Below are 27,653 nucleotides of genomic sequence, written 5' to 3'. Positions count from 1 at the left end.
TGGTGAAAAGCGAGGCGGGAACAGCCAGCATCTTGTACCTGCAGCCGGCGGCGACAGCTCGGGCGGCTAGCTCGCGAGCTCAGCGCCCTTTCTCAGCTCCTCCGTCGGAATTAGGAGCCGATCATCCGGCAGGCAGCAAAGCATCTGACTTGCTAATGCCGGGAGAGAGCGCATTTACAGTAACCACAAGTATTCTCGGGATTATGGCCTATAATACTTAGGAAAGCTTGTTTCTGGGGTCATGTTTGCCTAAGAAGCCCGCTGCACTTTTTACTAGAGGAAACATGTGTAAGTTACAGCAGACAGACGCTTGTAAGTTACAGCAGGCACTTGTGAGTTACAGCAGAGAGCTTGGGGGGAAAAAATTGGAAGCGGAAAAATTGAGGAAAGCGAGATTCTTCCTGGAATAAATTAGTTTTCTGTGGGTGACGGACACGAGCAAAAGCTTTCTGAAGTTTGGGGATGGATCCCGTGGAAGACATTAAGGCAATGGAGTGTTTGCTCCTTAAGGTGAACCCTGATGTTATTCATTAATTGCTCGGTTCTGGCCAGGAGAAATGTGGTTCTTGCTGAAAATGGTCATTTTTGGTGGGGTGCTATTCCCTACCCCATTACATCACAGGTCAGTCATTAATATGCACTGTGGGAGACCCTCTCTGTTCACCGGGGCCCACAATGGATCATTTGTTGTTCTTATTCTGGTGGAAAATCTAGGGCTTCTCTCCCCAGTCCTGCTGCTGTGCATTTCACTGAGAAATCAGCTCCCAAAATTCTGCTCAGGAGGCTTTGGCGAATGGGAAATGTGTTTCTTTCCCCCCTCTTAATCTCAAGGGACCCATGGGAACTGTAGAGGGGTGTCTCTACCACCCTGCAAGGGAAGAATCTTGGATAAAGATTGCTGGTTCTTTGTCATTTGATTCATTTAAAGAAGCATTTGTGAAGAGCCTTAGGCAGCATCCCAAGGTAGGAATAGATAAACACAAACATGAAACACCCCTCAAAGAGTTTATAATCCTCTTTTTTTTTTTTTTTTTTTTGCAAGGGTTCAAGGGGACAAATATTTATTAAATATCTATTGTGTACAAAGTAGTACAAAATCAGGGTGCTGGGATTGAATAGAATACTCTATTTAGAACCATATAATATTAGATCTCGGAGGACCCTTATAGTATTGTGTGACTTAAAAACATAGAATGTCGGAGTTGGGAGGGACCTTAGAATAGAGAATATTAGAGCTGGGAGGGGCCTTAGAACATGGGAGTTCAGAACAGGAAGAGGCCTTTGAACAAAGAATGGCAAAGCTGAGAGGATTTTAGTATATAAAATGTCAGAGCAGAGAAAGGGACCTTAGCAGAATATCAAGTCCAAACCCTTCATTTCACATATGAGGAAACTGGGACCCAAGGAGATGAAATGATTTTCGGAAAGTCAGATGGAAAGTTAGTGGCTCGTCCATATCTAGATCACACAGGCCACCTTTCCTGCCTCTCTCTGTCAAGGCCATCCACATCAAAATTAGCTTTGGAGAGGTGGGGAAGATCCATCTTCTGGCGCCCAGACATGGGCTGTTTTCCTCTTGCAACAGCGCCTGCATTCTGAACAGCCTTTGTAAAGCCTCTAAGACAAAGGTCCTTCATCTTGTTCGTCATGGATCCTTTTACAGTTAGTCTGATGGGGCCTACTGTCCCCTTCTCAACATCATGCAAAAGACAAAATAAATAGGATTTCAGAGGAAACCAATTATTCTGAAATACGGTTGTTAAAATATATGTGTATATACACATGCATAACCTCAATGCATGTATACTACCATACATATGGGAATATATTTATATATACATAAGTATATGTACCGCATACACATAGATATGTGTTCCTGCTTCCTCTTTCCATATATATCTGCCCAAGTTCACAGCATCCAGTTTGCAAACCTTGGAAGACAATAAATGAAGAAATAAAATAATTTAGAAGCTAACTCAGAACAAAACCCCAACAAGCCACCAAGAACAACCAAAAAACCTTCCTGCTTTGGTGACTCAGAGATCACAGGTTTAATTGAGTCCATATTTTGTTCTAATAGCAGCCACAGAGATGACAAGTTCTGAAGGCAAGTCATTGAATTATTTCTCAATCTCAGCTTTCTCATCTGTAAAATGAGGTTATGATATTATACATATATTACATACACAAATATATTATGCATAATATATACCATACAATCAATGTCATATGTAGACACACATGTTTTATGCATATAATATACATCCACCAATGTAAATTATATGATATATAATATGTAAAATATGTTTATTATAATATATATATACAATATAATATGCATGGTAAATGTAATATAGAAATGTAATATAAGGACATATATACATATGTTATATATATGCAATTGCACACATGCATATACACACATATATATGATTATACATATGTATATAATATTATAGTATAAATGTATCTATGCATACACATCTACATCAACAGACAGATTATGTGTACACACACACACACATATATACATATATATATGTATGTGTATGTGTTTAATTTATCAAAGTGATCTGGCTTTTAGCTAAGAAAACCCAGTTTCAAGTGTAACCATTGACATGTAATAACTTCATAACTCAGAAAGAAGATGTCAACTTCTATGGGTAGAAGGGACTTTCTCAACTGGGAGAGGGTCAAATAAGTTCATATATAAAGCACTTCAGAAAATTTAAAGTGCTATATAAATGCTAACTATTATTTTCTAAACCAATGAAATCATTAGTCCCTTTTCACCTATATATTTCTGTATCTATACATATATCACCTCATATACATGTTATATAATATATAGTATGTATTTGTACATATATGTCCTTATATAAATGATTCCTCATAACAGAATGTGCTGCTTAGTATAATATTTAGCTTATGCTTCACAGATAGCACCTGATTTGAACCTCAGAACAATTTTATGATGTAAGCATGATTAGGAATCACTTATTCATGTTGAGCCCATAAAAAATACGACAAGGAAGACTTCAACCCAGGTCTCTCTAGTGCATCCCAGCAGTCACTCTGATATAGGAACTCCTGCAGGCCCTTGCTTGATAAGTAGCTCTCCAGAGACCCTTTTATTGACCTGGCCACAGTCACCTTGCTGGCCAGCAATATCACTTGTAGTTTTGCCTTCTTTCTTAATCTTCTAAGCCTAGAAATTGGTAGGATACCTCTCACTGGAGTTGCTGGGACATGGGGAAGAGGCAGATAGGGAGCCCGAAACATTAATCTGAGGATTCTTTGGAAATATAAAAACCCATCGTCAACTTATCCCAGAAATACAGAAGACCCTCAAAGAGAAAGGCAAACCTATGTAGTCTGTCACTGAGAAAAAAGTGTAGAGACAAAATGGAGAGGGGAATAAAAAACACAGGTTGTTGCAGTAAATGGTGTGGTGGATGTGGGATCAGCAAGACCTCAATTTGAATTCTGCCTCAGACCTGCACTGGCTGTGTGACCCCAGCCAGTGTCTCAGACTCTCTGTACTTCATCTTTCTTATCTGTAAAATGAGGGACCTATGACCTCTATAGTCCCTTTCAGCTCTGAAGCTATTATCTGGGAAGATTTTAGCAGGGAAGGTGTCCAATTGAATTGAGATGGCTGAAAAGGAGAAAAGGAGTTTGGAACTAAGCTTTAGTTAGAGCATCCCTCAGGGAATGAATGAATAAATGAATGAGTGAATCAATCAATCAATGGATGAATCAATGGATTGATGAATGCCTACTCAGTGGGAAGTCAGTTGGATTTCTTCACTTCTCAGACCCAATTTATAAGTTCCAAGGATTGATTGCTAACAAGTGGGGCTGTCTACAAGTTTCCCAACAGGAATTCAGCCTGAATTCAATAAAGCAGACAAAGAGTAGGTCAAATGATTCCCCCATAGGAGAAATGTCTTATGGGGTGGGCTATTACTTAGGAGAAATGAAGAAGCTTGGCATTTCCTGGCAAGAGTCAGGGTATGATTTCTCCTCTTCTTGTTCCTTGCCTCTTCTCTTTTCTATTCCCTTCCATCTTTATTTTCTTCTATGGGTAGGCCTCCCTGAAGGATTCTTGGGAAAGGGCCCACACAGCCATGATTCCATAACCTGAAACAGCCACAAAACCCAAATAAAAAATTTCAGGTTTCCCTACAAGTAAATAACAGAATTGTATCACGATGGTTTCTAAAGTTGTAAGGAGAGAGGGGGAGAAGGGAAAGACACAAAAACTGGTATTCTTGGCACTGCCTTCTCCTGTGCCAGAGAATAGTTGATCGGGGATACTCCGGCCATAATTGAAGGCTGGTTAGCAGTGATTGTAGGCCTGCCTTGGTGTTGCAAGCACTAGTGGTACTTTAACAAATTACCCTGAGCTTACTCTGTCCATTTGCTGAAAATCTCCATCCAGTCCTATTTTAAAGAGGTGTCTATTTGGGGTGATGCCCCAGATGCCTCTCTGAAGGAGTCTGTTTTAGATCCCTTCACTGAGAGAAGCCAGTTTTTAAAACCCCGAGCCTTACTGGTAAGCATGCCGACTTATGTCAGAATTGTGACCTGGACATTGGATATCTGACCCATTTCTTCCTGCCCTACCTGATTTCCAAACTGTTTTTTTTTCCTGCTGTTGTTTGTTGCTCCCCAAACACATCCATGCTAATTAAGCCCTTCAGTCAGTCTAAGAAGTAAGGCTGAGCTCTCACCACAATTACAGGAGATGAGATGGAGATATACAGAGGATAAGCCTACTCCACCAACTAGCCAGGAGACCTGATGGAGGAACCGAGCTTTAATCAGCAGGAAATCCTTCCTCCCTCCCATGAATCCTTTGGTTGCTTGGCCCATAGATTAAACATGTGCACCCCACCCCTAAAAGTGCCAACTTTCCAACACTGGGTGAGAATGTTATTTTATTTTGCAAGTTGTATCAAGAAAAAAAAAATTCAAAAATCCCAAGAAGACCCCAGACTCGGATTTAGATCTGACAGGGATCTCAGAGATCATTAAACCCCCTTGTTTTCTGGCAGGAGGATGCGGACATCCATCCCTGGGATGTGACTTGCCTTCCGTCTCACAGGCAGCAAACAGCAGAGGCGAAATTTAAGCCCCGTCCTTCAGACATCAAAATACAGCCTTTGTTCTACTGAACCGTATTGCCTTTTACTCAACTTTTGGGAAAGTTTCCTGACTTTTAATTCTAGTTGTAGCTCTTAGAAATAATCACACATTCCCTAATTGTGCTGGAAGGGGGAGAAAAAAAGGGGGTCCACACCCTTCAGGATCTGAAGGAAGTGTATTGTACAGAGACTGAGTTCTCCAGCCTCATTTTGTTTGTTAGCTCAGTGCAGTTACCAATTCCAGATAATAAGGTGGCATGTTAATTACCCCCTCTCATAATTTACCTCTATTCTGCAGGCATTCCGTGGGGATGTTTTATGGGGGTGTTCTTTGAAACCTAAACAACTCCAGATCCTTAGGGTGGAGGGAAGCAACAGCTGTAGTTTTTGTTGTCGAATTTCTGAAAGGATCCTAGGAGTCAATTAAAAAGGAACCGTTGGCCACTTAAAATGTAATAATTACTTCTGTGAATGCCGCTAAATTAAATAAGTGTTATCCCCATGATTCCCCCCCACCCCAAGACTTTGGTTTCTTTTGAAAGAAAACATTTTGTTAGTCTTTGAGTGAATCTGTTAGCAGCCAGTGTGCGAAAATATTAAATCTGCTTTTTTTTCCTTTCTTTTTTTCCCCTTGGGGCATGAAAATAATCTTTTCCCTGGGATTTTGCTTTCTACAGTTTTATATGAACTAGCAGATAGGAATGAACCATAGTGTGGGGAGGGGGATAGGGAAAAGAGGGTCAAACTGACCACATCGTTGGATAGACCAAAGGTTAAAGTGATTGAGGCAGGAATTAAATGAATTGAATATCCCTCCTTTGGTACCTTGTTTTTCAAGTATTCTTTCCCCCCATTCTTTCTTTTTCTTCCCCCTGTCAACTCCTATCATCCATACCCTCTTCTCCTTCATAAACAGTTTGCTAGCTTCTTCAGTCAATCAATCAACAGCATTTCTTCTCACCTTTAAGTGGTAGGTACTATGCAAAGTGGTGGGGACAGATACAAGGCAAAAATATTACAGCTCCTGCCCTCAAAGACTTTCCATTCTATTAGTTTGGAACAACATATGACTGTGTACAAAATGTGTGCAAAGTAATTGGGAGGGAGATGTTGGAACCTAGGGTGGGGAAAGGAATCAGGAAAAGGTCCCTATTATTTAAGCTGAACTTTGAAGAAAATAAGATTTGGTTAATATGGGGATTTGGTTTGCTTGCTTACAAGTTTGTAATGTGTTTTTTTTTCCTTTTTTTCTTGCTTTTGTACTTGTGGGTGAGAGAAGTACTAAACTAAAAATAAAATAAAATTTAATTTAAAAAGAGGATTCCATAAGGCAGAAGTCAGGATGGAGCACCTTCTGAGCATGGGGGTCTGTGACATGGGATGTTGTATGTAAAAAACATAAAAATGGACAATTTCATTTAAAATGAAAAGTCCATACAAAGAAAGGGAATCATGAATAGGTCAGTTGGAACCATGCTGTAAAACGTTTTACTTGCCAAACAGAAGATTTAATTTCATCTCCATCCTCAAAAGCTCCTTACTTGATCACTCATTCCCTGGTAGCTATTGTCCCAGAATTCTCTTTCATTTTGTGGCTAAAATACTTGAAACAGACAACTACTAGAAAACTGATGATGTCCCTCCAGGTCTTACCCCTTCTTGCTTCCCCCTTGATAACATTCCATGTGATGACTGACTGAGTGATGTGAAATAATACTCCAGCCAGCGTAAGTGGGATGTGACTCATCTCCCCCACTTTAGGACAAGGTTCTGGGGTCTCTTCCATCATGTCCTGAAGTTGGGAGTTCTTCCATTCTCCCTCTCTCCAAAATCATATTCATCCAGGATATTAGATTTGCTAGGTTCGACTCCAATCATTCCAAGTATCTGGGATTTTTCAATGACCACCCTGTTTTGGGGAAAGAAGTCAGATTTGATTTTCAATATCTTTTCAAATCTTTGATATTGTCTTGTGGTCAACATTGCCCTCGTCTTCCAATGGAGCATCAGGGTCTACTTTGAAAAGGCTCCATCTCTTTGGTAACTGAGCTTTAAAAGTTGTAGGTAAAGCATTTGGCCAAAACTGTGTAGAGGTTAAATGAGTATTGTGTTTCCCATCATTCACATGATTTCACCTTCTGTCTCCATGCCCTTGAAGCTTTTGTCCAACCCCTTTTCAGGAGGAACAAGAGGAAGTGAGCCTTAATTATAGTGTGAAGGCCTTACCCTAGAAACAAGGAAGAACTTGTTAATGGTGATGGTTGACGTCTCAGTTACTGGAAAAGGTTTTAGAATCCCATCTTTGGAGAACTTTAAAAATAGGGTAGTCTTTCCTTTGGCCAGGAAGGTTTAGTATGGTATTGCTTGGAGGCAGGAGGATATATTCGTTGACCTTTTGCATTACTGACAGGCTTAAAAATGTCCAAAGTCTTAGGTGAAATCCCTCCCTTTATATCTCAGGGGCTACTCATTCTAGTAAATCTACCTTATTCCTCCCAGGAACAAATGACTTCGATGTTGGGAAAAAAATCTTAGAAAAAGTTCGAATCTGCATCTAGACAATCTGGGTTCAAATGATCTTTGTGACCTTGGAAAAGACACAACCTCCTTAGACCTCAATTTCTTTATCTGTAGAATGAAACGACTGGATAAGATGACTTTTTAATGTCCTTTGAGCTCAAGGATCCAGTATCTTAACATTTAAAGCTACAGCAAAATGAAATGGGATGCCGCCACATTTCAGTGGAGGTCTTCAAGCAGAGGCTGAATTTAGTAAGATGCTAAAGGAGTACTTTTTGGAATATGTGTTGGACAAGACGTCTCTGACTTTCCTTCCAAATCTGCTATTCTGTGATCTCTCCCTTCCCAATATCTCCTCATAATCCCATCCTTAGGGATATCCCTCCCCATATTTAGTTGGAAATATTATTTTTCCACTCTCACATGGTAAGCTCCTTGGGAGCAGAGTTTGTGCCCGTATCTCTCATCCACAGCTCCTGGCAGCAAACAACAGATCCTTAATAAATGGTTATGGCATGGAATTAAAAACCTAGGTTTTTCCCCCCATTTTATTGACAATCTTCCCGGTCTAGCCCAACTAGTTTCATGATTTCTTCCATTGTGGGAAAGGTTTGCTACTCAGCCTAAGAACCTTCTATTATTTCCTCTAGGTGACAGCGATATTGTAAATAATATGTATGAGACAGACCCGGACCTCTTGGCTGGTGAAAGTGCAGAGGAGGAGACCGAGGACAGCATCATGTCCCCCATCCCCATGGGACCGCCTTCCCCCTTTCCCACCAGTGAGGATTTTACCCCAAAGGAGGGTTCACCTTATGAGGCCCCCGTCTACATTCCTGATGACATTCCAATCCCAGCAGACTTTGAGCTCCGAGAGTCCTCGATTCCAGGGGCCGGACTGGGAATCTGGGCCAAGAGGAAGATGGAAGTTGGGGAACGGCTGGGGCCTTTCATGACAGTGCCCAGGACCACGCTGAAGGAGACAAACTTTGGATGGGAGGTGAGAACTCTGAGTATGATTGATCACCCTCATTTGTCTTGTGCTCAATCTATTTATAAATCAGGGGATCGAGCCCACCCGGCTGCCCCGAGGCGGGAGGCCATGGGTAAAATGAGTTGGCTAATGTCACATTTCCCTGGCTTATTTTATGCCCCAGCCTCATGACGCCATTCCGAAAACATCAGAGGTTCTCATGGGCTGCTCTGGGCCCCAGAAAGTTGTGCTTGCTCTCCTCCAAGAAATGTGTCTTTAATGACCTCATGTCTTAAAGAATCCCATGCTTCCCTTGTGGCTCATAGGTGGTAAGGCTATGGAGTCACAGCGGCATACAAAAGATTAATCAAACGGATGAGAGTCAGTTCCATTTGCAAATGTTTCTGTGGCTGAGAAACTTGAATCTCTTCTGGCCCAAATGGAAGTTAGCCGTTAAAAAACAAATCTAGTAGCCAATGACATTCCCCAAATACCTGACAGCCATGAGCTATAAAAAGAAGGCTGTAGCTCCTTCATCCCCCAATTATCAAAGGCTTTGGGGTTTTTATAGGTGTCTGGAATGCCCAATTCCCAGATTAACATTGAACAGAAAAGAATGAGAATTTCTACCTCCTACTCACCCCCCACCTCCAGAGCATGTTTGTCTTTTTAAAAAAAATCCACTAATGAGGTCCAGTCAGAGGTGGTCTGCAGAACAGAGGGACACTAGGGCAGGAAGTTGGCTTAAATTTGAGGGACACAAACTATAGTTACCTGCTGGGATAACTGGAAGGTAGAAGCAATCAGAAAATCTGTAGGCAGGGATCTATTTGGAGCTTGACCTAGATCTTCCTAGATTTGCAAGACATTCAGGACTGTAAACACTCAGGGTGGGGGCAGAAATCTCATAAAACAGGTTTGTTTGTTTTTTTTTCAATTATTCCTGGTCTTTATACTGTATATGGAAACTAGATTTTTGGTGAATATTTTTTTTTTTGGTAGTGATCTTTCCCAAGGAGAAAAAAAAAGGAATTAAATGTCTGGTTGTTTTGTAGCTTTTTCAAGGGTTAGAATAGAGGAAATTCTGAGAGAAGAGATGTAAGATGGAGAAGGAAAGAACCTTGAAGGGAATGGTTATCCCTTATTGAAACATCCAGGTTAGGGAGCAGAGCTAGAGGAATGAGGTCAGAAGCAAATTATACAGAATCTCTTTTTATCTCTTCTCTTAACTCCTAGATCAATAAACATTTATTAAGGACTTAATATGTGCAGGTATTGTGCTAAATGTATACAAAAAAGGCAAAATAATCCCTTCTCTCAAAGAACTCTGGGCTCATCACTTCTGGAATATTATATTTCAGTTGGAAATATATTTTAGGAAGGGCATTGATAAGACTGAGATTGCGCAGAGGAGAAAGATCAGGTGAATAAAGGACTTTGAGTCTGTACCACATTGTCGTTGATCTTTGTAGTCATATCTGACTCTTCATGACCCTGTCTAAGGGTTTTCTTGGCAAAGATACTGGAGTTGTCAGACATTTCCAGATTAAAAGAATCAAACTAGTTAACCAGAAGAAAAGAAGATGCAGAGATCTAAAAGCTGGTTGAAGAGCGATTAGACTATTTCTATCCAGAAGGCAGAACCAGGAGCAGTGGTTTTAAAGTATGGATATCATTTGTAGAGAGGCAAATTTAATGTTTTCATAAGTAAAAGAAAAGAAACTTCCTGACATGTCGAGCTCTCCTAAAATAAAATGAGTTGCCAGAAAAAGGAATGGCTTCCTTCTCAACTGAGACCTTCCCACAGAGGTCAATTTTAATTTTTATTTATTATTATTTATTAAGTACCTCCTATATTCCAGACACTGTGCTATGTGTGATGTGGGAATGTTGTAAAAAGGATTCCTTTTTAGATATGGATTGGACTGGATGCCCTCTGAGGTCTCTTTCGATTCAGAGTCCTGAGATTTGGTGAAATGCTTTTAGTTCATCACCTCTCTGTGAAGGAGGTTTTTTTTTTTTGTAATTCTCTCCAAATTAAATAGCTACGCCTAGGGTACTCCTTGGTGATGATAGAAACTCCATTTTGGGGATGCTGCAGCTTTCAGGAGATTCAGGAGCACCTAGGTCTTTTATGATCTTAACCTCACTATGCCTCTTGCCATGTGCGACTGTTTCAAGTGTATTAAAGTAACCCTCTTGACCATAAAGAGTTAATGTGCTTTGCAATTATGCCTTGGAGTCACTTGGGTCCTGGAAAACTGACTTATAATTTCTTTCAGAAGGAATTGCCTCCTAAAGAGAGGATATGTCTCCCATTAGGATACTGGGACATAGTCTAGATTCTTTAGCATTATCAACAGTCATGGTGAAATGTAGCCCCATGGTCTCAGATTGGGCTTTGGATATGTTGCTGCAAAATAGAATAAAGCAAAAAAAAAAATCAGTACAAAAGATGACTTTCTCAAAGAGTTAATCAGCTAACCAACAGTTAACAAGCCCATTTCAATCTCTTACTATGTGCTAGGAATTCTGCTAAGTGCTGGGGATTCAAAGAAAGGCAAAAAACACAATCTCTGTCCTCAAGAAGCTCACAGTTTAATGGGAATGGGGAGGAAAAATAAGATCAAAATAAGGTGTACATATAAGGTACATACATGTAGAACACTTCAAGAGGAAGCCGCTAACTTTAAGGGGCAGCAGAAAAGGCTTCCCGCAGAAGGTGGGATCCGAGCTGGAATCTGAAGAAAGTTAGGAGGCGGAGGTGAAGAGGGCAAGCATTCCAGACGTGGGGGAACGCACGTGCAAAGAGAGAGTTGGGACATGGAGCGTTATGTGCTCTGTTCAAAGCGATGTGGGTCACTGTAGGATTGTAGTGTGAGAATCTGAATGAATGAATGAGTGATTAAGCTGAGTGAATCAGATTTACTTATCCTAGAAGATATTAGAAATTGCAACGAATTTTGTCCTGAGTGTATGATAGAGGTGAATTCTCCGCTACTCCTTCTTTCTAATCAACAATGGATGATGGTGGATGATGGATCATAGAATAAACCATAGATCATAGAATAAATATGTTACAGATTATTTTACAGATAAAGAAACTGAGGCAAACAATGAGTTGTTTAGGGTCACACGGTGAGGAAGTGTCTGAGATCAGATTTGAACTCAGGAAAATGAATTTTCCTACCTCAGGTACACTATGGCACTTTTGCCTGCTCCCTCATGTACCTACTATATACTAATTATTGTACTAAATTCAGGGAATAGGAAAAAAAATGGTTTATAAAATACTAGAAAACTAGCCTGATGATCAAGAAGACCAAAGTTAAAGTCTAGCTTCTGCTAGATTCTGACTGTGTGACCTGGAAGCTCGATGCCCCCCTAAGGGCTAGAAACTGAAAACTAGGTGTCCTTCTGCCTCGGCTCCCTGGGAACGCACCCTGATGAAATCGTCAGCCCGATTTCGTGAAAAAGGCACGTGGTTTTTTGGCTGTGAAATGAAGCTATTTGCCCTGCCCTGCCCTGCCTGGCATTTGGACAAGTAGAGTCAAAGACCAGATAGTTCGGCAGCCCTCCCAAGAGTAGGTGGATTGGGGATGATGAAGGGCATGTGAATTCGATGATAATCTTTCTCAAGACCTTCGGGGGACTTTGTTCTCATCTACTGTGTCCTGATACAAGTTTCTATTTGCTCATTTTTAAGAAATGGTCCATATCTCCATTACTCATTGAATGCCAGAGCTGGTACGAGCCGTTTCTGTTATCGGCCCCATGTGTTGACTCTGTGATATTATTTATTTTGGGTCGGACGTGCGAGAACGTTCTCCTCAGATTTCTGCCCCGCTCTTTTGTTCCCTGAGCATGACCCGACAGCTACCTTTCATGCCAGCAGTTGGAAATATTTGCCCTCGATCCAACGTCCTCAAACAGAGCTGCAGACGCACCCGGCATTATCTCTTCTGACCTTGTTTTCTTTGAGAGTTCAGGCCCTGATTACCTTGCCTTCATGATCCATCTTGTGCCTTTGTTACCCCGTGGCCATCCATTAAGGGGGCGAGTCATTGCTGTCATGGGGTGGAGAGGCCCATGTGGAGCTGGAGAGGGAGCATCTACACACGCTGAAGAAAGGGGAGATGGGAAGCGATAATCTAGATAATGAGGACTTGGAAATAGTTAATTACTTATGGGAGGGTAGGGCTTTGAGGTTTTTTTTTTTTTTTTTTTTTTTGGTTTTGGGGGAAAATTGAGCAAGTCACTTAACTGTTTAGATAGAGATTTTAATTCTCCACACCTGGGTTATGTTCATATAAATAGTCTAATTTGCCAAGTTCACCAGAAGGCTTTCGTGTTTACACTACTGAACATCAAATTAGTGTTGATGTTGTTTGGTATTACTTTCATTAATGCTACTAATAATATCTAACACTTTAAAGTTTGCAAAGCACATTACAAATATTATTTCCCTTAAATAACTCACAAACAACTCTGGGAGGTAAGTGTTATTATTATCCCCATTTTACAGTAGAATAAAACAAGGCTAACAGGGGTTGCACAGTTAGTAAGTCATAGAGGAAAACCTTGGACTCAGTTCTTTCTGACTCCCAAACCAGCATTCTATTAACTAGGCCACTTTGGGGAATACAATTTGATTCATTGCAGTCAAGTCAGCAAGCATTTATTAAATGTCTGTTATGTGCCAGGAACTATGCTAAGCACTAGGGATGGTGCCTGTTAGGTCCCAGGGCTGGGAATTTTCAATTCTCACCCATTGCAAGCAGATAAGTGCTCGAAGATTGTCTGGCTATATATCCTCCATTGTCCTCCATACTGTTCACTAATGACTTTTTAATTCACAGGGCTGCTGACAACTTGCTCTATAAGCATTTCACTCCATCCCAGAAAATATTGAAATGTAAAAATGCAAAATAAAAATATGAGAAGTTATGGTTCTATTTGAGAGGTAATAGGATTATAATACAGGGAGTTAAGCTCAGAACCAGAAAGAAGATGTGGGTTTAAGCCCTGCCCCTAATACACACTGGTTCTATGACTCTGTGTAAGTCATATGGCCCTTTAGCCTGCCTGTCTCCCCACCCCCAATTCTCTAAGACTATAAATCCCCGTCTGAGATTGATATTAGTAAAAGAGAGTTTCTTTCTGGGGTTATCTATAACAATAAAATTACAAACCCCATTTTTTTAATGAAAAATTCTCAATGAATTATCCATGAGTCATTTTCCTCAAGATCCTGTTCAGGAGAAAGAATTTGAAGGCAGGGCAATGAAAAAATCTATGTATGGAGAAGGGGGGAAAGGGAGGTTTTTCCTCAAACTCTGTCCACTTTAGAGTAGGACTTCACAGAGATCAGAAATTCTGGGCCTTAAGAAGCATTCCTAAATCACAAAATCTTTGGCAAATTTATTTGAAAATAACATATTCTTGGAGTGTATTTGGAATATTTAGTGGTTCCCCCTCATTGGTACATTCATGCAGAGGCTGGATGCCAACTGGCTGCGTGTCTTGTAGTGTATCCCATTGTTCAGGTAAGGTTGTAAAAAACTCTAAACCCCTTGCCATCCTGAGATGCCATAATAATACTAAGAAGAATTTTATTCTAATCAATCATCATCAACAGATCATTTGTTTGGACTAGATTTTGGGGACAGTTATGACCTGGGGCAGAAAAAGAGAGTCTTGGTCAAGAAGGGCAAGTCTTGTTTCCGACACATTATCTGTGAATCTGGACAAAGCTTCTGTCAGCCTCAGTTTCCTCATTTATGAAATGAGTCTAATGATAGCACCTAATATTCGAAAGGTTATTTTTGAGTATCAAGTGAGATAGAAGTTTCTATGAGTCTTTCCTTCCATCCCACCTTTAACCTAACTGAAAACACAGTACCCAAATCAATTCAAACTGAATTTTAGGTTTCCCTATTTCCAGCCCTAATAGAAACCATGTCTCATCTGAGGACCTTAAAACATCCCATTCACCAAAACTTCAAGCTTACTCATTATAACCTGAATAGCTTCAAAGATCAAATGAAGTCCCTAGAAGGCTATCCAGGACCTTAAAATCAAAGAAAGTGCACAATTATTTATTCAGGAAATTTCTCCTTAAGCCAAACAGGAAAAAATCATGCTTACCTTATTTACAAAACTCTCCTTTAACCTAATTTATTGCTTTTGCATGCTGGCTCCACTGCTCGAGCTGTATATTTCTTAGCCTTTTCTGCCCAAATTGCCTTAAAACAGGAAAAAATAGATCACAAGTCCATTTCATGGGTCACGGTATTTTTTTTAGGAGTGGCAGTACATGGGCAGTCAGTTATTCACTCCTGTTTCAAAGGGGAAAATGAGATGTGTCAGAGGGTTTCCCATGTATATATATTTCACATGTGTGTATACATGCGTGGGCATGTGTTCGTCTGAAAAAGTGATTTTTTTTTTAAAAAAATTCTTAGTTTTTGTTTTTCCTCTTTGGGAGAATATGTTTAAGAGATGTCCTTTCTGGGAAACCTTCAGTAAAAGCAACAGAAAGGATCATATAATCTTGGAGTTTGGAACCTCAAGAATCATCTCCAACATCCCAGACTTAAACAGAAATTCCTTCTCTAACATTGCCCCGAAGTTGGTCATCTACCCTCCCGTTGAATACTTCCAATGACGGGGAATTCACTACCTATAAAAAGAACCTATCCCATTTTTAAAAGAATGCTCTAGGTGCTCTAGTTGTTGTTTTTCCATATATTAACCATAAATTTGTCATTTCCTCCTCAACATGCTTAATTCTGTTCCCTAGGGTGAAACAAAACACATCTAGTTCTCCTGCATAGCACTTTTGTGCAATAATCGAGATCTGGGTTTAACAAACCCCTTTGGATAGTTACTAGCTGTGTGACCTCAGGCAAGTCATTTAATTCTATTAGCTTTGATTTCTTCACTTGTTAAAAGAAGGGGTTATTTGATGATGATAATGATGATGATAGCTAATATTTATTTAGCATCTATTATATGTCAGATATGGTGCTAAGCACTTTATAAATATTATGTCTTTGGAGTCTCACAATAATCCTGGGATACTATAATAATAGTATCTATCTATTATTATCCCCATTGTACAATTGAGAAAACTGAGACAAACAGGATTAAATGGTTTTCCCAGAGTCATACAACTGATGGTATCTGAGGTTCCATTTGATCTCATGATTTCCTGATTCCTGATTCAGGGCTCTGTGGCTCCCCCAGCAGTTCCATCTTGATCTTAAAAAAGAAAGCCTTCTGCCACAGTCAAGGCAAAAAAAATAATTTCTGACCCATATTGTTTGTGTGATTTGGAGGAAATCATTTAATTTTCATAGGTCACTGTTTACTCATCTTTAAGATGAGCGTGTGGACGAAGTAGTCTCTGAGACTCCTTCCAAACTATGATGAAAACTAAACTTGGGGCTGGGCATCTTTGAAACCTAGAACTATGATCTTGAGGTTTGATGTTATAGTCAAAAGACATGGACTTCTATCCAGGAAGTAGCTATTTTTATTAATTTGGTGATCATGGGCAAGGCACTTCCCTTCAGTTTCCCCATCAGTAAAATAATGACATTAGAAGAATGTCAGTTAGTTTATTGTGTTAATATACAAAGATGGTCTTTATCCCTTGAGAAGCCAAAGAACAGCATTCATTACAAGGGTAAAACCGAGATGACAACTTTGGGATTCCAATTTCTCTTCCATCAGATTTGGTGGCACGTCAATCTCTGATAGGAAAATGCTGCTGTCCAACTCAACAAAGGTTATGGAGACAGGGGAAGGGAGTAGATGACCTCTTTGAAGGTTTCTTCTACCTCCCTCATTCTGAGTTTACAAATCTTACAAGGATCTTTTTCCCAAAATACCTTTTGATTTAAGAAAGAAAGGTGATTAAAACTGAAACAAAAATATGTCTGTGCACCAAATGCTTTTACTGGTGAGTTTTTAGAAAATTGTGTCATTTTTCTCCCTACCCCAACCCTTAACTAGGGAAGATGTTGGATAAAATAAATGTGGAGTTATCTTCATGGTGAGAAGAAACAGAATCAAATTCCAACCAAGGGGGGCTCAGCTGGTGTCTGAATTTCTGAGATGTTCTGCCATGCTAGAGCAAACCCTAATGGCCCCCGGGACGGGGCGTTTAAAGAATTTTACAAAGAAGCTATGACGCAGACAGAAATACACGGTTTGGGAGAACTGGCTGAAAGACCTCAGAAAATATTCATGAGTCCCAGGGGTTGGAATGGAATTAAGTCAAATTGGTTCAAGGATTGGAAAAGACGTGATCTAGAAATCATGCCTGGGCAGGACTGAATGAGCCATCTTATATCATGGAAGAAATGGTCCTCCTCTCTCTATTATTGGGGTAGAAAGAGGACTGAACCTAAAATCAGCAGAAGCTGATCAAATTCTAGTCTTGATTATTATGGCTGCTGTGATCATTTGCAAAGTTTTCTCAACCTTCTGGACCTGAGTTTTTCCTTCTGTAAAATGGGTATAGTAATATTTGTACTAACAACCAAATAAAGCTACTATGAGTAATGCAACTCATAGAAAAAAGCCGGGGGGAGGAAGGAAGGAAGGAGGGAAGGAAGGAAGAAAGGAAGGAAGGAAGGAAGGAAGAAGGAAGGAAGGAAGGAAGGAAGGAAGAAGGAAGGAAGAAGGAAGGAAGGAAGGAAGAAGGAAGGAAGGAAGGAAGGAAGGAAGGAAGGAAGGAAGGAAGGAAGGAAGGAAGGAAGGAAGGAAGAAGGAAGGAAGAAGGAAGGAAGGAAGGAAGGGAGAAAGAAAGAAAGAAAATGAAAAAAAAAGAAAAAGAAAGAAAGAGATGGAGGAGAAAGAATCTTTTTATCACATAAACACAGTCAAAGAAAATGTATTCCCATATTGGTCATGTCCCAAATGCTATAATGGAGCCATCTCATCTTTGTTAATTAATATCTTAATTCTGACATTTATTGGTTCTATGTTTCCCTGACCAAGTCAATGAGAAAATATTTGTAAACTGTTTAGCATAGTGACTGGCACATAGTAAGTACTTAATAAATGCTTGTGTCTTTCCTTCCTTTTTTCTTCTTTGAGCTCTTCATCTATAAAATTCATCTAGGAGGAACACTGGCACAGCTTATCTCATAGGTTATCAGTTGACCTGACTCATTTCTGGAGCAGGAAAAAATAGAACCAATCAAATAGATTCACAATTCATTGGAACCCCAAAAGGATACTTCACACTTTCACTTATTTAGTTTTAGATTTCTTTATTTATCTTTTCCTTCCATGATTACACCAACCTTGCTATGATCATTGATATGCTATATTTGTAAAATAATTTTGGAGGAGAGGAAGAGAATTCAAGGGAAGAAAAGAGGGAAGAGGTACCGATCTCCATCGGTAGAAGTTTTCTCATTGGAAATTCCCTACATCAATGAAATCACACATCTGACTAAGAAAAAACAAGTCATCATTCCTGAGACTTTTCTCTGTTCTTTTATTTATTATTCCTTCCTGTACATTCTGTTAGGTTGGTCCTCAATCGATCCCTAACTGATAGCTTGAGTAAATGCAGAGGTGTGCTAACCCCATGCTCAGTAGTCATAGGTGTGGTATGGCACACAAAAAGCTAATGTTTCTTCTAAATCTTTTTATCCCCCTTCAAGTCTGTCTTGGGTCCCCTTCCCCTCTTAGCTGGGATCTTGGTTTCATATTTCACTGAAACAAATTGAGGACATTCATCAAGCCTCTCTCTTTTCCCCTCTTCCTCTTCTTCTATCACTGATATGGCTTCTGTCTCCCTGTCTCACATGAGGAGTTGGTTTAACTGAGGCTAACTGTAGACTCAAGCCATCCCATTCCATCTTATCCCTTCCAAGACATGGACCTCTCTCTTATTCCCATTTTATCATTTATTTTCTTTGTTTTCTGGCAAGGCAGTCAGGACTAACTGATTTGCCCAGGATCCCACAGCAAGTAAATGTCTGAGGCCATATTTAAGCTCAGATCCTCCTGAGCTAGATAGTGCTTAATCCACTGTACCACATAGCTGTCTCTATCACTTATTTTCAATCTCTACTTAATCCTTATCTACTGAATTCTTCCCTACTGTCTACAAATAGTTCCAGGTCTTCCCATCCACAAAAAGTCTTCCCTTGCTCCTTCCTACTCTTTTATCCTTTTATAGCTCTTTTGACCTTTGAGGTAAACTTCTTGAAAAAGCTGTCTACAGAAGGTATCTACACCTTCTTTCTGTTCACTTTCTTTTTAATCCCTTACAATTTGGCTTCCAGCCTCTCCTTTCCACAAAACTGCTCTCTTCCAAGTTCCCAATGATCCTTGATTGCAAATCCAATGGCCTTTTCTCCATCCTCATCCTCCTTGATCTCTGCAGTTTTTGATACATTTATCACTCTCTCTCCTCCTTGATACTCTTTCTGTCTTAGTTTTCAGGACCCTATTCTCACCTGATTCTCCTCCTATCTACCAGATTGCTCCTTCTTAATCTACTTTTCTGCATCTTTAGCCAGGTCAATGCTCCTAATGGTAGACTTTCTTCTCTTCTCCCTCTACAACTTCCTCAGTCGGTAATATTATGAGCTCCCAGTGATATATCTTTTCTGTACTGATGATTCTCAAATCTATCTAGCCCTAATCTGTTTCCTGACTTTGTCTAACATTTCCAAACTCCCTTTGAGATATCTTGACCTGGATTCTACTAGTCATTTTAAATTCAGCATATATACAAAAAAAATTACAAAATTAAATACAGGATCAAATGACTTACGTAAGGTCACACACCTAGTAAGTGTCTGAGGTTACATTGAACTCATAAAGAGAAGTCTTCTCTTCAGACCCAAACTGCGCCATACAACTACTCACCTACAGTTAGTCAAAAGACATTTATTAAAAACCTACTATGTGCCAAATATTCTGTTATATGTTAGAGATACAAAGAAAGGGAAAAAGAAAAAGTAAACCAGTGTCTGCCCTCAAGGAGCCCATAATTTAATGGGGTAGAAGATGACATGTAAATTAGCATGTTCAAACAAGATGAATATCCAGGATAAATTGGAGGCAGTCTTTGAGGAAAACACTAAGCTGTAAGATTAAGGAGAACTGAGAAAGGCTTTTTTGCAAGAGGTAGAACTTTAGTGGATTCTTCAAGGAGCCAGGGAAGCCAAGAGGTGGACCATCACTGTCTACAACATTTATGTACTCACTCAGAGGGCCAAGGAGATGCCAAATAAAATACCAGCAGAGGAAGAAACCAAGATCAACAGGACAACCTCATGGCTCAGTGTCTCAGGAAGGAAACCAGCATCCTCCAGGAAAAACAAAAACAGTGCTGCTGAATTGGTTTTGGACAGACAGGTGTTTCAACTTGCTATTAGGACCCTGAAAACGTAGGGGAAGAGCTAGAAGGCACTGGATTCATTAGAAAGCCGGCCATGGGTCCCTTCCTGGAGAGGAACTCCACTTCACTCTTCTGAGGCTGTTAATAACCCAGATGTCATGGCATTTTCCATTCCTTTACCCTTAAAGTGAGCATGTCAAGCCCAGGATAAAGCCTGACTAGGAAAAGCTTGGCACTAAGCAGAAGTGTCAGCCCTGCCTTGAAAGTACAAGGTTGATGATGACTCTCTCCAAGTTGCTAGAGTTGTATCAACACTTCAAGTCAGAGAAGCTGAGTCTGATCCTTCACCATTTATTAATTCTGTGATTTGGGGGCAAATCACTTCACATAAAATGAAGAGATTGAAATAGATGAACTTTAAAGTCCTTGCCAGCTCTAAGTCTATCATTTTGTTTTTTCTGATTTTAAACACTGGGAGGAGATTGAGGGAAGGGAGTAAATTTACATGTTAACAAGCTCCAAGAAAATTCTTCCTCCCTATGCATCCCATCCACCTGATAGTTTTGGACCAGAAAGTCAGGTCAAAAATATTTCTTAAATACATGTGTAAATTTTTAAGAGTTTGAGATTATGATTTTTCTTGTGTAGCATAATAATTGTGGAAATATGTGTGCAGAAATCACACATGTTTAGTATATATTGGATTACTTGCTATCTCAGGAAGGAGGTGGGGAAAAGGGAGGGAGGAAAAACAATTGGACCATAAGGTTATACAAAGGTGAATGTTAAAAATTGTCTATGCATGTTTTGAGAATAAAAAAAGCTTTAGTGAACTTGAAAAATTTTTTTAAAGAATTTGAGATTATGGCTCTGAAGGGACAAGTGGAGGGAGGAAGACAACTTTGAAAAAGACTGATTCACCTGGAGACTCAAAGAGTTGATAGAAGGGTTAATGAATTTTGGATTATGGAAAAAAGCAAGGGTTTCCCTATTATCCATTATTCATCAACTCTTTGGGAGTTGGATCTAAGAAGCAAAGCTATTGTTGAGCCTAGTTAAGGTTAAATGATGCAGTGGATAGAGTACTGACCCTGAAGTCAGGAGAACCTGAGTTCAAACCCAGCCTCAGACACTTAATACTTCCTAGCTGTGTGACTCTGAGCAAGTCATTTAATCCCAGTTATCTCAGAAAAAAAAAAGGTTTAAATGTCAACTTTATGCAAATTATTTTTTGTCTTATATTTAACTTGGTTTCAATAGCTTTTGTAATATCCTCAAACTGCTCATTTTTCTGCAGAAGAGCTCTTGGTTTTATATAATGAAGCAGCTCTCTCTATATATCAGAGATATAATGACTTTATCAGATACATTTCCTCCAAGATTTTTTCCTAGTTGCATTGATTTCGCTTGTGCTGACGTTTTCCGATATTTATGGTCTTCCTTCTCCTAGCATGCACATATGTGTGAGTGTGTGTCCACATCCTCAGAGTACCATGAACCCTGAATTTGGGACATCTGTACATAGAGTATCTTTAAGAGTTGGAAGTGGCCCTACTAATGTTAGCCTGTCCTCCATGCCTTTCATTTCCCCCATCCCCACCGGGAGCCCAGAACTACAGAGATCTACGAAAACAGAATATTCTCATAGATAGCATGTTCTTTTATACTCAGCGATCAACCATCTTATTTTTTATTTATTCTTCTGATTACAAATCAGGAAAGTGTAAGAGGAACACGTGGGGGTGTTGGTGGGAACCACAGATCTGAATAGTGGGGGGCAGAGTAGGGGAGAATAGCTCCACAGACATAGCTATAGTTTGGTTCTGCTGCTGTAGCTGATATGTATGAGTTATTTGAAAAGCCGTTTCAAAGACTTTTAAATCTAACAGCAGGATTTCCCCTCCTTCACTCTCCCCACACAAAGTGTTACAGTTGAAAAAAAGACCTTCATGATCCTCTGTTCACCCACATAAATCCTCTATCTTAGGGAGTCCTTATACCATATGGTCTTTTGCTACTTTTCCCCTCTAAGGCAAAGACAAGCTTGATTTCAGCAGCTCAGCTAGGCTGCTTATATTTCTTCCCTGACTGCCTAGGAAGGTTTATTTTAGGCTAAAGAGAGCCATGGGCCTATTCCCAAATGATACCCCCAAAGCTCTCTCTCCATGCTACCTCATCTAAATGGCAATGGCGGAGGAAGGGGAATCAAAAAGGGGGGGGGGAATCTGTGATGAGATGCTATTCAACGGCAATCAAGATGGGCTTCGTGTCAGGTTATTCTTTATTTCTAGCATTTTAATCAAATAAAACCAAATCCCAGACACTTTTCTTTATTTCCCCCGAATGTCCCCTGACATCAGGTTAGACTTTTTTAGACCACAAATACCATGAAATCCTGTACTATCTTAGGCCCAGCTCTGAAACATGGGTATATAAGGAATTTATTTTATTTTTTTTAAAGGAGAGAGAGAGAGAGAGGGAGAGTGACTAAGAATACCTCACTGATATTTCTCCTTTATTTCCTTAAGGGGCAATAATTCAGTTGCGATCCGGCAGAGGGTACTTTCTTTAAATAGAACATTCTGATTCACAAGCACAAGAAGGAAATAAATATTTTCTTTTCATTTTCAAGAGACATCCACGAATAACCGGTTTCTTAAATAGTATTTTATCATCCACATTTTTTAAAAAGAAAAAAAAACACAGAGGAACCATAAGAAAGCCACCCTTCAACCCAAGAATGGTTTGCTTGTGACCTAGATATTTGAAAAATAGCATTAGGCTTGTCAGAAGCCCGGCAGGATGGAGGCAGCCTACTGTCCTCCTCTGGAATGCTGGCTCCCTGCTCCTCCCCACGCTGCCTCTGGGAACTGAGGGGCTCAAGAGACCTCTTTTTGAGGGAACTGATCAATGAGGATTATACATTAAGGGAATGTAACAAAGGCACCTTTAATCCTCCTGGCTCACCCCCTTGTTGCGTCTGGGTCTGGATGGGGCTGGGATGGCCTTGCCCCTGGGCTCCCCTACCTAGGGAAGGAGACTCAGGATTTAAAGGGCCATTGGGCCAGGGTTTTCCATTAGTCTCTCTGTGAAATGTCCTGAACTCAGTGAAAAGAACAGGAGTCCCTCCCCCCTTCCTCTCTCCCCTCAACACAGGAGAAATGGTCTGAATAGAGTATCTGGAATCAGAAAAGCCCGTATTCTGCCCCGGGAGTTGTCTAGCTCCCGTGAAGTGCTGGACAAGTCCCTCGTGCCTATGTCTCCCTCCTATTCCTTTCGATTCCTATCAGAATAAAAGCTCATTTCAGTTTTATTTGTAGTTGTCCCCATTATACAGGTCAAGAAACTGCCATACATGGACCCGTTATGTGATGAAGAATAAATAAGCACGAATGGGATATATATGAAATGCATATGAGGTATTTTGAGAGGGAGGCTCCTAATGGGGACGTAAGGGAAGGCTTCTTGAAGAAGGTGGTATATTTGGAATAATTCTGGGAGATGGAAGCCCTTCTTGTTGTTTGCCCTTTGTTCTCCAAGAGGACCGTGAGGGAGGGGATCCCGTGACATGCAAGAGAACTGGATTTCAGTGAGGGAGGGCTGGCCAAGTCACCTGCCTCACTTTCCCCTCCAGAGCCATCTGGGGCTAGTGGCCAGATAGAGATAGGAATGACTGGAGATGACCCTGGATGCAGAGGGAGGGCCAAGGTCTTCATCAGGTCTCCGTCTGACTCAGGCTGCACCCACTCAGTGATTAAGTCTGGGGAGCAATGGAGGCAAAGGATGGCCTCTAGCTTAGTCCAAAAAATCTGAATAAATAAATAAGTCAGTAGGAGTGAGGGACAGTCAGGATGTTCTCTGGATCCAAAATGTCTTTCCTTGGGCCAATTCTTCAAAAAGTCAGTGATACTATCATCTCCATAGACCTGCATTTACCAACTACATAATTTGGGGTAAGCCATTAAGGCTTCTTGGAGCCTCAGTTTCCATATCTGTTCAGTGGGCTTAATAATACATCACAATATAGGGCTGTGTGAGGAAATTGTTTCATTTACCTTAAAAGACAAGGGGTATATGTGTGGATTAGTGTGTGTGTGTATGTGTGTGTGTGCAGTACATCTGTTATTTCATGGATGAGTTAGTATCAAAGCCCCTCTGTCACAGGAACTTCATGAGACTTATAGGCTTGGAGAGTTGTCTGGAAGGCATTGGGAGATTGACTGCCCTTCTCAGGATCTGAGCCAGTATACGGTAGAAGGCAAAATTCGAACTCATATCCCCCTGATTCCAATGCTGCTGCCTGAGTTGTGTCCCTTATTAATACTGAATGTGGGTTGTATTATGTTCTGTTTATTCTTGTTCAGTCTGTCCAGCTCTTCATGACTCCATTTTTTTTTCCTTCTCCATTTGCCATTCCCTTCTCCAGCTCATTTTATAGATGAGGAAATGGAAACAAATAGGATGAAATGACTTGCCCAGGGTCAATCAGCTAAGAAATATCTGAGGCTGGGTTTGTGAGTTATCCTGATTCCCAGGTCCAACATTCTATCCACTGTGCCACCTAGATGCTCCATCCCCATTCTACAGATGAAGAAACTGAGGCAGACAGAGGTTAGGTGAATGTAGCAATAAAATCCGGGCTTAAATCCCCTCTCAATGACGTATTATCTTGTGACTGTGAGAAAATCATTGGCCGTCTCTGGACCTCGGTGTCCCCATCTGTAAAATGAGATAATTAGACTAAATGATCCATTCCAACCTACGTTCCCATCATCCCTAAGCTGACACGAATAGCCCCAACCACTTTGGCGGGTCAGATAAGTTGTCCGTATGCTCATTAAGTAATTGTCCAAAGGTCTGAATCTTCCCCAAGCAGAGACCAAATTCCAGCTCCCTCCTCTTTCCTCCCCCCACCCAATCCCAGCACTAGGCCACGCTTATCAGGGATTCTTTTCTGTACAGAAGTTTTATGATCTGTCACCTTCAAACCTCAGAACTCGCCACCAGAATATGGCAAACCACCAGGTAGTGGAAAGAACCCAAGATTTCCAGTCAAAAGACATGAGTTCGAATGCCCGCTTTGTTCTTTACTGAGTGATTTTGGGTGATCTTCTTAGCATTTTAGTTCTGTTTGTCAGAATCAAATCCACAGGCTCATCAGATTGTACATTTTACATCGGAAGGGATCTCAACAGTTATTGTTTTCTCTCCGATTTTACAGATGAGGAAACTGAGGCCAAAAAAGTATAGGTGGCCTGCCCAGAGTCATCTAGGAAGTATCTGAGGCAGGAGTCAAGCCCTGGCTCTGGATCCAGTGTTCTGTCCATTTTTCCACGCTTACTTACGTGTTTTCTACATTTGCTTATGATCCCCTTGTTAGCTAAATGTGTGCTAAAGCCTCTAAAGCTTGAAATCCTAAAATATGAAAGAACATTTCTATAGCACTTACAAGGCTGCAAAACACACTCTCTGCATTATCTCTGCTGAAACTCAGAACAACCCCTTGAGGCAACAGATAACCTGAATCCCATTTTACAGATGATAAGATTGAGTCTCAAAGAGTTCCCATAATTATTATGCAGCAGAGGCAGGATTTGAACCAATAGCGTACAGAATTCAAATCTGGCCACCACATGTCATGCTGTCTCACCCAATATATGTTCCCATGTCCTTATTAGTAAAAGGAAGAAAGGAGGGGAGACACAGAGAGAGAAAGAGAGGGAGAGGGAGAGTAGAATGTGACAGAGACAGGAAGATGGGAGAGAGAGAAAGACTGACAGAAGAGAGAGGAGAGAAAGAGAGGAAGAGAGAGAGACAGAGACAGAGACAGAGACAGAGACAGAGACAGAGAGATAGACAGAAACAGAGAGAGAGACAGAGACAGAGAGAGAGAGGAAGGAGGGAGAGAGAGAGAGAGAGAGAGAGAGAGAGAGAGAGAGAGAGAGAAGGAAAGAGGGTGGAGATAAAGAACATATTTCTATATGGGATCCAAGAGCCATTTATCTCTTAAGCAATGACTTTCTTGGGATATTTTTGCATCTTTCTGCTCATTTTCTATGCTTCAACTTCTTAGAGTCTCACTTTCTGCATCTGTTAAATGGGCATAATAATATACTACACTTTCAGGTTGTTGTGAGGGAACAGTTTTAGACCCACTTTAAAGCACTATAAATATATAGGATTCTCTGTGTGTTTACATCTATATCTACATACATACATACATATGCAAGCACACATTCACCCATACATAGACACACAGAGATCTGTCATCTGTGGGGACTTCCTGGAGCCAAACCCCTCCATTTAAAGCAGCTCAGATTTCCCAGGAAGCAAACAGCTCCCAGAACTTGTGGATAAAGTGGGGGTGAGAGGTATGGAATTAGAACTGGAGAGATCCAACATTTTCCCAGATGGGAACTGTCCTGAAGAGTTTCTCTCCCTTTGGCATTCCCTTCTGGAACCGTAAGGGCAGACATTTGCCATTCTTTGTATCCCTGGGCACTTAGCCCAAGGCACATGTAAACACTTAAAAGATGCTTTTTCAACTGACTGACAGACTTCCGGGTGGTTAGATTGGCAAACTTAAGTAATATATGGAGCTTAAGAAGGAGCATCTTTTCCTGGACAGAAATCTGCTGGTGGATCCAGTACAAGATACAGAATAGGTTCACTGGACCATCAGTTGCCTGGTACGGCAGAATACTCCCATAATCCTTGCTCCTGAGAAAATTAAAGCTGGTGGATCTTTGAGCTTGGGAGTTCTGAACTGCGATAGGGACAAATTAATTGGGCATCTTCCCTATGTCTGGACCATGAGGAGGCTCTGATTCCAGGAGACCACCAGTTTGCCTAAGGAAGATATATGCTAAACCAGGTTGGGATAAGAGCAAGTCAGAGCTCCCACAAGGAGCAATATTGGGATTCTTTTTTTTTTTTTTAATGACTCAATCAACAAGCATTATTTCTATCACTGTACCTAGTACTGGGGCTGCTACCAAGATCAGCTCTTGTCTTCAAAGAATTTAACTTCCATTGAGAGAACATCGACATTTGCTATGGCTTCTGGAGGGAAGGAATTAGACAGGTGCAAGGGATATGATAATCCCATTGGCTTCCTCTTGGATCACAACTGGGAAGCCATTGTTTTAATTCTGGCCCCATAAATGGGACCTGGGGACGTGTTAGCCCAGGTTTTCAGTGGAGAATTTCTCCAGAAGGCATCTCCCCTCCTTCTTATCCTCCCGCTTTGAAGCAAAGAGTACATTGTCTGAACGAACAAAATATAGAAGAAATCAAGTCAGATCCCATCAGCAGTGACCTGTGGAAGGGGCCACTGTGTTTTGCTGCTTTATAACCCTTGAGCTCATGGGTGAGGCTTGACTCTGGGAAGATAACCGCTGGATTTTCCCCAGAAATGGTCGGGCTGGAGTGGGGAGAACTTTTCTTTCTTTCTCGTCTGATCTGGACCGGCGTGCTTCTCCGCTCCGAGATAATGCCGGCTTTAATTGTACATCTCATTGTGTCATCCCCGCTCAGTCGTGTTCAAAAATACCTCCATCCACTCCTTTCCCATTTAGGTCTTACTAAAGTCCATTCGAGCTTATCAGCACAGTAATTTCATGAGCAGAGCTAAGAT

This window comes from Antechinus flavipes, chromosome 3 (assembly GCF_016432865.1).
Source record: "Antechinus flavipes isolate AdamAnt ecotype Samford, QLD, Australia chromosome 3, AdamAnt_v2, whole genome shotgun sequence".
In the NCBI taxonomy this organism is placed as follows: domain Eukaryota; kingdom Metazoa; phylum Chordata; class Mammalia; order Dasyuromorphia; family Dasyuridae; genus Antechinus; species Antechinus flavipes.
The sequence above is the reverse complement of the archived record's forward strand: the minus strand, read 5'-3'. Positions refer to the sequence as shown.